The 9,737-nt window shown below is 43.0% G+C and overlaps 1 non-coding gene across 1 annotated transcript; it reads right to left on the bottom strand.

The window, feature by feature from the left end:
• Positions 1-4,087: 4,087 nt before the first annotated feature.
• On the bottom strand, positions 4,088-4,174 carry TRNAS-UGA (transfer RNA serine (anticodon UGA)). The gene has a single exon. It is a non-coding gene; the product is annotated as a tRNA-Ser (tRNA).
• Positions 4,175-9,737: the final 5,563 nt, after the last annotated feature.

Below are 9,737 nucleotides of genomic sequence, written 5' to 3'. Positions count from 1 at the left end.
TCCGTGTAAGAATTTGGAATTCCTCTTCCAACTCGTCCCAGAATAGGCGTTATGGCAAAGAACAAGAAGAAAACTAAAGGAGAAATTTGTCCAATAGTAACAAAAGGTGCCTCCACAGGTTGACATCCGATCCAACCTAGTAGTAAGCGATCCGCCAAAAGCAACCAAAATATTCCTTGATGAATCGGGCGAAAACTTGAACTACGTACATACAAACTTTTAAAAAAAGGTAAAGCCAACAGACATATAGAAACTGGTGCTATTGCGGCTACACCTCCCGATTTGTCAGGTATACTGCGAAGAATGGCATAGATCGGTAGGAAATACCATTCTGGCACAATATGAGGCGGGGTGGACATCGGATTAGCAGGTATATAATTGTCGGGATGCCCCAAAACATTAGGAGCATAAAAAATCCAAATAGAAAAAAAGATAGCAAAAGCTACCCAACCTACTAGATCCTTTACATAAAAATAAGGGTAAGAAGCTATTTTATCCATCTCTGAATGTACACCCAATGGATTATTTGATCCATATTGATGCAATGCGGCCAGATGAAGAAGACTGGCGCCTACTAAAATAAAGGGGAGTAAATAATGGAGACTAAAAAAACGATTTAAGGTGGCATTGTCCACGGAAAAACCACCCCAAAGCCAAGTCACTATGGTATCTCCTACTAAAGGTATGGCGCTAGCTAAGCTTGTAATTACTGTTGCTCCCCAAAAGCTCATCTGACCCCAAGGTGGTACGTATCCTATAAAAGCTGTCACAATCATTAATAGGAATATGACAACTCCGAGACACCGAACAAATTCCCTAGGACTGCTATAACTCGCATAATATAGACCACGAAAAATATGAAGGTAAACCACAATGAGAAACATACTTGCCCCATTAGCATGCATATAACGGAGCAACCAGCCCCCTTCAACATCTCTCATAATGTGTTCTACGCTGTTGAAAGCTAGATCCACATGAGGTGTGTAATGCATAGCTAAAAAAACGCCAGTCACTATTTGAATGACTAAACAAATACCAGCTAACGGACCGAACCCCCACCAATAACTAAGATTGCTCGGGGTTGGATAATCTATCAAATGCTGGTTAAGTGTGGAGGATATAGGTTGTTTAAGAAGAGAGAATCGTTGGTTCCTTATAGTCATTTCTCTTTTCTATCGTGACAACTCCTGTTCCCTTCTCCCGCTCACTCGCCCCTGATGGAATTTGGCTTCGCTGCGCCCTAAATCCATCGCATGAGAACTCGGCGAGAGGTTGTCTTTAGATAAAGGGCTACTGATTTGTTAGTTGGTTGATTCTAGACGAACTCATTCGGAGCAAACTACCGTAAGGTTATGTTTACATGAGTTATGAAAGGCGCGACGGAGCGAAGAAGCGACGAGCAAAAGATAAAACGTTACGACTTCGTACCTTTCACTTAAAAGTGTTGCCTAGTTTTTTTCAGAACCTACCCCTAAAGAACTCAAAGCAACACTCTTTATCCGCTGGATAACCTATTACTCTTGAATGCTGAACCTTGAAGGAGAGAATTTAATAAAATCACTCTCTAGACGAGAGAGAATAAATATGATATTGGCGTTGGTTCTACCAACGAAACGAATAACTTTTTTGTCTTTATCATTCGGAAGTTTGGTTGCTGGCCCACACCCAGACTCTGACTTCAATGGCTTCAATCAATGGTGGGAACAACCTCCGCACTCCGGCGTGAACATGAACAACTTACGAATTTAAGAATAGTTTGATTTCATAACCTCGGAAGATTTGACACGTGAACACGGTTATCTTCTATCTTTCCAAGTTCCCTATACGTAGTCTATGTCTGGAGAGACAGGTGCGGTAGAGAGGTCCCCCACTTCGATTCCCGTCCCGTTAGCATCTCCGATCCGAGTCCATTAGATCTTTTCTTTCGGTCTGGAGTCGGACGGTAATGGACCTACAACCTTTGCTTGTGGACCAGCAGCGGAGCTAACCTTTACGGGTTTGGTGCTTACTACCAAGACTCTTTATGCCCTCAAAATAACCTAGAGATGCTAATACACGACGATAGGAGAAATGCGAAAGAACTCAACTACGGAACGAGGTCATTTTTATTATGTGGAAATACATCGGTTTCTTGCAAAGGAACTCTTTCTTGGCAACTTGGACAACTTATTAGTTTGTCCCGCATATCAGACGGAAGATCGGGATCTTTACAACAAACAGGTTATGTTTTAACAAAGATAATAATAATAAGAACTTTCGTCTCAATTCATATTTAACCGCGAGCAATTTATGTTTGTGATCTCGTATATTTAGCTTCTCCGGCATCTTACTGACTTTCCCCCTCATCTTTTTGCAAAAAGCCGCTCCACGGTGGTAAAGTCTCATCTTTTGTCTTGGCCGAAGTGACAATAGTCACATTGAACCCTCGCATATGCTCGAAGATCTCGAAATGATCTTCTAGTTCCGGTGAGAATTCGCAAAACTCCGTTTCCATCGAGAATTGAATGGAGTTTTCCCGTATTTCGACCGGAGAATCTAACAGAGACATTACTGTCGAGATTCTTACCAAAAAATGTGACATTCCATGCCCTCGGAGAGTGCTTTGTCGTGCAAAGTCACTGACATATCCAGTGTCTTTTTCGTCCCCGGATCGAAACGACTTTCCCGCTTTGAAAAAGGGACCCCTTTTTTTTTGCTGTATGAATCTCTGACCGCACGGAATCTCCATAGCCAATTTTCCATTTTTTATTCTAAAAGATGGTACTAATCTTATTTCACATAATCCTGGAACTTCCATAACGTTGGCGTGATTCGGTTTGAGCAACAGATCTTGACGTGATACATCTTCGTAATGAAAATGGAGTGGAAACATTTGATGAGTTGTTCGGTTAGAATAAGCACTGTGAACTATCCGCTTCAAAAAAGGATAGTTGATCGAACAACTCTACTAATGGGAAATTCAGTACAGTACATTTGGAGGGAGGATAAGTCCAAGAAGGAAGAGGTTCCGAAGGCGCGACGGCGCTACTTTAGGCGCTTAGGAGCGAAGAAGCGACGGCGCGACGAGCGAAGAAAGAAAATTTACGGAACCGGGAAAGATGCGGAGATAAGAGTACGGGTTGTATTTCAGAACGAAACTTACTACAACTAGAACTCGCATCAGAAGAATCAAAAAGAGGAGGGTTATCATTTTTTCCGAACATTCTAATTATATTAATAAAGAACTAACCGCCGATGCTCAATAAGGCGCGAGTTTACGAGCAGAAGCGAGAGCGGGAGCGAAGCGACGGAGCGAAGGTTATGTTATTTTGAACATAAAACGTTATCTTTAGATAAGTTAGAAAGTCAAAGTAAAGAAAAAATGATCTTCTTTATTTTATTATTTAAATAAGGAGCCGCAACAAAAAGGAAGACTGCAGAAACCTAGCACTCAAACTTGTGTGGTTTGACCCGTGAGTCACTCACTCCAAAAATGATGACTAAGAAGTTTCATATCTGTGACTCTATCAACAACTTTATTTTTGAAACGGAAGAAAAGAACCTTACCCCTTCCGGGTAGTATGAGCCTTCCCTTTCCTTGATGTGACATAGGATGCTGGGATAGTACGAGGCGCGTAGCGAGAGCATTACCTTAGAAGAATAGAAAGAGATAGATGTGAAAAAGAACGACCATGGAGACTTGGGGATCTAGGACAGGTACAATACCTCGTGTCGAGAGCTACTTTCTCGAATATCAACACAGGGAACCGCGATAAGAGGACTTCCAGGGCTTGATCTACGGCTGCGTCAGCATAGCATGAGGGGCGAACGAGCGGGTTACGAAGTGAAGATGAATGTTACGAAGTCAATTCAGATTCAGATTCAGGTTATCGGATAAGAAAAGTTCTGAAAGAAGTCAAAAGAGGTTCTGAGGTTACGATGAAGTGACGAAGTAAGGTTCTGAGGTTACGATGAAAAGGGGCGAGTGAGCGGGAGAAGAACGTTACGAAGTCAAAGCAGTTCTGAAAGAAATAAACACGGATAAGTCGTTTTTCCAGATGGTAAGTTGGGGGGCTGTTGAAGAGTGGTCCAAAAACTTATGACCTCGCGGATGGAGAGGGATTCGAACCCCCGGTATTCCTATCAATACTTCGGTTTTCAAGACCGACTCTTTCAACCACTCAGACATCCATCCCTTCGCGCTTCGCCCGTCCTATCTATCTGCGCGCCGGCAGGTAGGGGCAACTCTATGTGATTCGCTACGCTTGCTTACGCCCCACCCCGCTTATGTTAAAACATAACCTGCCCTTCGGTAGTACGAATCGCAACGCTTCGCTTGTTTCTATATGATAATATGCACCGTCCGTCGGCGCTCCCTGCAATAACAAGAGAGTGAAGAACGAACGATCCTCCAAGATGGAATCCGACTCAAGCGAGTGAGTGAAAGGTTCTGATTTCTCAGAAACTTAAACCATCTTCACTTCAATAAGAAGCAAGTGAAGGCGCGGAAGCGGTGAAGATGAAGATGAAGACGCGACGGAGCGAAGAAGCGACGGAGCATAAGGCGCGGAAGCGGTGAATATTAAGATGAAGACGAGCGTGAAGATGAAGACGAGCGTGAAGATGAAGACGAGCGAGCGGCGTGACGCGCGACGGAGCGAAGTAACGAAGTCAAAGAATGTTACGAAGTCAAAGGCGCGACGCGCTTAGGAGCGAGGTTACGAAGTCAATCACGTACGAAGTAACGAAGTCAAAGAAAGGCGCGGAAGCGGTGAAGATGAAGATGAAGACGAGCGAGCGGGCGCGAGGATGAATCACGTTCTGAAAGAAACGAAGTCAATAAACACGTTCTGAAAGAAAAGAAACGTGTCAGAAATAATAAGAATAAAAACTGTTTCGAAGAAAAGCCAGTACTGTTGCGAGACTGGTACTTGGCGGCTCACGAGCAACATATAGACTAAGGTTGCCCATCACTCCCTCGCACCTGGCCCACCGCTCCCCCAAGTACCTATTCAGTTCGTTTTGGGGCGAGTACTCAAGTTCCTCCTCACACTGAACGCTCAGCTTCGCAGAGCAGCTCTCTCCCCAGCCCACAGCAACGTGTGGAATCTGGATCTACTGTGTGTTCTTACTCTATTGGATCAAGTCAGATACTAAGCCTTCTACCACTACTATGGAGATAAAATGCTCTATTTCAGAGATTGGACTCTCTTACTGTTCTTAGTCTGGGCTGTTCCCGAGCCAGGTTCCCTGGATCCATTCTGACCTAAATGGATGAATGAAGAAGGGGGCGGGCAGATACGACGGCCACACACACCTCTTTTTAGCCAAAGAAAGCCGAAAGTAGTGCTTTAAACTTTTTGAAGCGGATTAAAGGCGCGAAAGCGGAAGCGGGGCTGCAGGTTTTCCATTCTTTGGTTATGTAATAATTTCATAACCTTCGGAACCTGATTTTCGCACTATTACGGATAGTAAAATAATGGGAAAAATGGGATTCAATTGTTTGTCAACTACTTCTATCGGAAATAGGATTGACTATGGATTAGCACATGGTTTCATAAAATCCGTACGATTTATTTTTCCGATCTAAATCGAGTTACATGAATTGTTCAGCATGTTCTATTCGATACTGGTAGGATACGATTCGGTATTGTTAAAAAAAGAAAGGTTCCGACGGCGCGACGAGCGACTTCAGGAGCAGAAGGGAGCGAAGCGACTTTAGAAGCGAACAACGTTCTGCAAGGTCCGACTTTAGATTACGAAGTCAATGAAGATTCAGATGAATGTTACGCAGTAAATTCAGATGAAGATTCAGGCGCGAGTGAGCGGGAGCGTGAAGATGAAGATTCAGATGAAGGCGCGACGAGCGTGAAGATGAAGGCGAGCGTGAATATATTAAGATGAAGGCGCGACGAGCGTTCAGATGAAGGCGAGCGTGAATCTTCAGATGAAGGCGAGCGTGAAGATGAAGACGAGCGGGAGCGGAGTCACGGATAAAGAAGGTTACGAAGTCAATGAAAATGAAGATGAATCAACGATGAACATAATTCACAAGAACATTCTGTAGTATTAGTAAGAGGAGGAAGGGTTAAGGATTTACCCGGTGTGAGATAGAACAGTGATTTCAGAACCCTAGATGCGGGAGGAGTAAAGGTTTTATGTTTTAACATAAAAGGAAAGTTCTGCAAGGCGCGAAGTTTACGAGCGGGAAGATTAAGATGAAGACGCGACTGATGGAGCGAAGAAGCGACGGAGCGATGAAACACGTTCTTCAAGAAATCAAGATTCTTATCCAAGACTTGTATCATTTGATGATGCCATGTAAATCGCTATAAACATGTGAAGTGTATGGCTAACCCAATAACGAAAGTTTCGTAAGGCGCGAGTGAGCGGGGGCGACGGCGCTTAGGAGCTTAGGAGCGGGAGCGAAGGTTATCTTCAAGATAACTTATCTTGAAGATAAGTTATCCGAAGGTTCGACTTTAGGTTATCCAACAAAGAGTTGTCTTACTTTCAGATAAAACTGGCGACTTGCCCATTCAGTTACTTTGGCACTGGACGTTCCCAAAACGGAGACTATCGGGTCGGGTGAATTAGAGAATAGACAGACCTCTGCATTCCAGTCTTCCTTCTCCTTTATTTCGTAACCTATCCGAAAGAGAATCCAGTACCTCTTCTCTTGGTCGTTCATATCTGAATAGGCCGAACTGGCCCCCGCGGATATCTTTGCTTCGGAACATAACAATTAGAATTAGGCTCAGTCAACTGGAATGTGTTTTATCCATATGGGAGATCTTCCAATTGAGAAGATCCATCGACCTGAGACGAAGAGAAAGGTCTATCTATTTTCTTTAATGATTCAGTTAAACCAATGATTCGTTATTGGAGCAGATAGCAACACAACATCATCGGACATGCGTATTTATTTCATAACCTGGTTTCATTAATGGAAATTTTTTTATATAGTGAGGGTTACGAAGTAAATCATTATTGTTTAGGCAGTTTATATCATCCATACATAGTGTTTTAATCTAAGATGAAAATTCTTCCATGTTTCAGCAGTAGCATATTGTTCCATGGAGCTAAGGCGCGTAGCGCTAATCATTTATCAGAAATAAAAAAAAAACAAAATTTCCACCCGCTCACTTAATCTCTTTTTCATGGCCACATATCGAGCTAAGGAATGGGAAAGATTTTTCCTGTTACATGAATGTTTCATCCGGGAAAAGTTTCTAAACAATGTCTTTGTCATTTGATCCAATAGCCTTCCGTTAGATAGGTTATTGATAAATAAATACTGAAAACTCTCGGATAGAGTATTAGAACAGAAAGATCTATTAGATAATGAACTATTGGTTTACGGCGATGAATCAACAATTCGAAGTGCTTTATCCGCTCCTAAAGTCGCGCGTCGCGCCTTCGGAACCTAAGATAGATGTAGTGTAGGAGGATTTTGATTTTTAAGTAATAAGCCCCTTTGACATCTCTTCATCTGCAAAGAATTCTCGACGTGAAAACACAGAGACTTTGGGCTTTTGAATAGGAAAAATAATTATTACATAACCGAAAGTTTTGACGAAGGCGCGAGGAGCGGGAGCGGTTATCGTTCTTCAAGAAGTCAAGATAACAGAAGTCACTTATCGTTCTTCAAGAAGGTAACGTTATGTTTACATAAAGAAGTCAAAGAAATAAATCAGGTTCCGAAGGTTATCCGAAGGTTCAGCATTCATGAGTTTATGATGGACCGGATCTCGAAAGGTTATGAAATAAATACGTATGAGAAAGGTTCTGCTATCACGAAGTTATTGCACGATCCACCCGCTAAGCTAATAAATGCAGCATAAATAAGAGAGTGGGAGGCCGGCTCCTGCCTCGGAAGGAGGTGCACACCCATGATGGAATTCATTTACTTCGTAACGGTGGGTTCAATGGAGAACTCATTTACTTCGTAACCTTTTATTGGTACCATTCTGTTATCGATCACAGCTGGTTGGTGAGTCACCCAAACGATAAAGGTCCCGCATATCTTTTTATATGATCAGCGGTCTCATTGTTGCTATGCCCGAAAAAGTAACGTGGAGAAGAGGAATCAACAAACAATCAAGGTTCCGACGAGGAATAACGAAGAAACGAAGAAGCTAATCAACGAAGGTTACGAAGTAAATGACCCCAAGAAGTAGAATACAGAGGGAAACCCTGTTACGAGTAAGCGGAGAGGAAAGATCTCCAGAGATTCCTATCTCATTCCATTCCAGTGGCTCGACCAGTAACCAATGGCGAAAACTAAAAAATCCATGGTTTCCCGGCTCATTTCGACCAAGAACCGGAAAAAAGAAGCGGTTTTTCGCACAGCTTGCTCATAGTGCGGGTCCTACTTGTATCTCGTATTTGACCGAAGAAGCATCGGACAGGTCGGAGTTCCTACCTTCTTGGGACTCCATGGACCAAGATCTACTTTCATTATATGGGCAATATCGATCTACTTTAGTAGATCATATGGATCTAGAAAAAGCTTCTTCTTTTGAGGAATTTCCAACATCTCTTTTCCATTTCCATTTACCCAGTTCATATCTTTGTTTCGTGTGTTCCCGGGAATAATTCGATCTCTTCAATCTCGGGATACTAAAATAAGGTTCTGAAAGGTTACGAAGTCAAGTTAAGTCAAATAGGTCGGGAAGAAAGAGTAAGAGGTCAGGTCAGACGAAACGTCGGTTGGTTCCACCACCACTATAAATTGGACATCTATCTATAGACTTCTAAAATCAATAAGAAAGAGCTAGGCGCACTTCTTTTCTTCGTGACCCTTCTGCTCCCGCTCACTCGCGCCTTGCCCAGTTCCTTTCTAAGTAAAGTAATGGAACGAAGAAACTCGTAACATGTTGACGCGAAGACCTCCGAACTGAGGGTTCGGTCAGTAGAGGAGCGCCCAGCGCCCAGACCGCTCTCTAGCCGACTGATTCTTTTTAGAAGAGAGGGAACGTGTCACATTAGAAGTGAACCAGGTGTCCTCTAATCATAATCACCACTTCTTCTAAATCAGAACCTCTTTTAGTTTAGTAGACTCAGCTATTCATTGTTCATTCTGAACCTTCTTATTCATTCGCTCCCCCAAAAAAAAAGAAATTGACTTTCTTTCAGTTCTTATTTCATAACGTTCTGCAAGAACTTCGTAACCTTCGGTGCTCCATCAGTCGCGTCTTCATCTTAATCTTCACGCTCCTCGCGCCTCATTTGAGGGTTTGGATGAATCTGTAAAGTAAAGGTCAAAGGATGGAACCCTTTTCTCGTTCTCACTCAGGTTCTTCAAGAAAACGCCAGTTCTTAACAGAACCTCGACCTGTTCCGTCGTCGAATCTCCACTTACACTACACTGCGCTCGAACAGTTGAGCGATCGCTGGCCAGCTACTTTGCAGAACCTTAGAATGGAAGAGAGCATAGATTCATTCTTTCTTTCAGAACCTCATGGGTAAGACCAGGACAAAGAAAAAAGAGTGCTCTCGCCAACAAAGACCGTCAAACAAACCATAGAACATTGTTCGGTCGAACCGTACGGCGGCCGGAAAGAAAGACGACCTCACCTTCTCTAGGTGTCAGTGAGAGCTACTGTATTTAGCTCTTTTTTCTTTTTTATTCTGGAAAGATGACCAGACTTGCTCCGCAGTACGAGCCTCATACAGAGCCGCGCCCTTGTGATATGATGAGAAGAAAAGGTAGTAAAACACCTTTTATTTTCCGCACCAATCCGTAATTCAAAGTT

This window comes from Wolffia australiana, chromosome 2 (genome assembly GCF_029677425.1).
Source record: "Wolffia australiana isolate 7733 chromosome 2, ASM2967742v1".
Classification (NCBI taxonomy): Eukaryota; Viridiplantae; Streptophyta; class Magnoliopsida; order Alismatales; family Araceae; genus Wolffia; species Wolffia australiana.
Note: the sequence above shows the minus strand (reverse complement) of the source record. Positions and strands in the feature narration are given on the sequence as shown.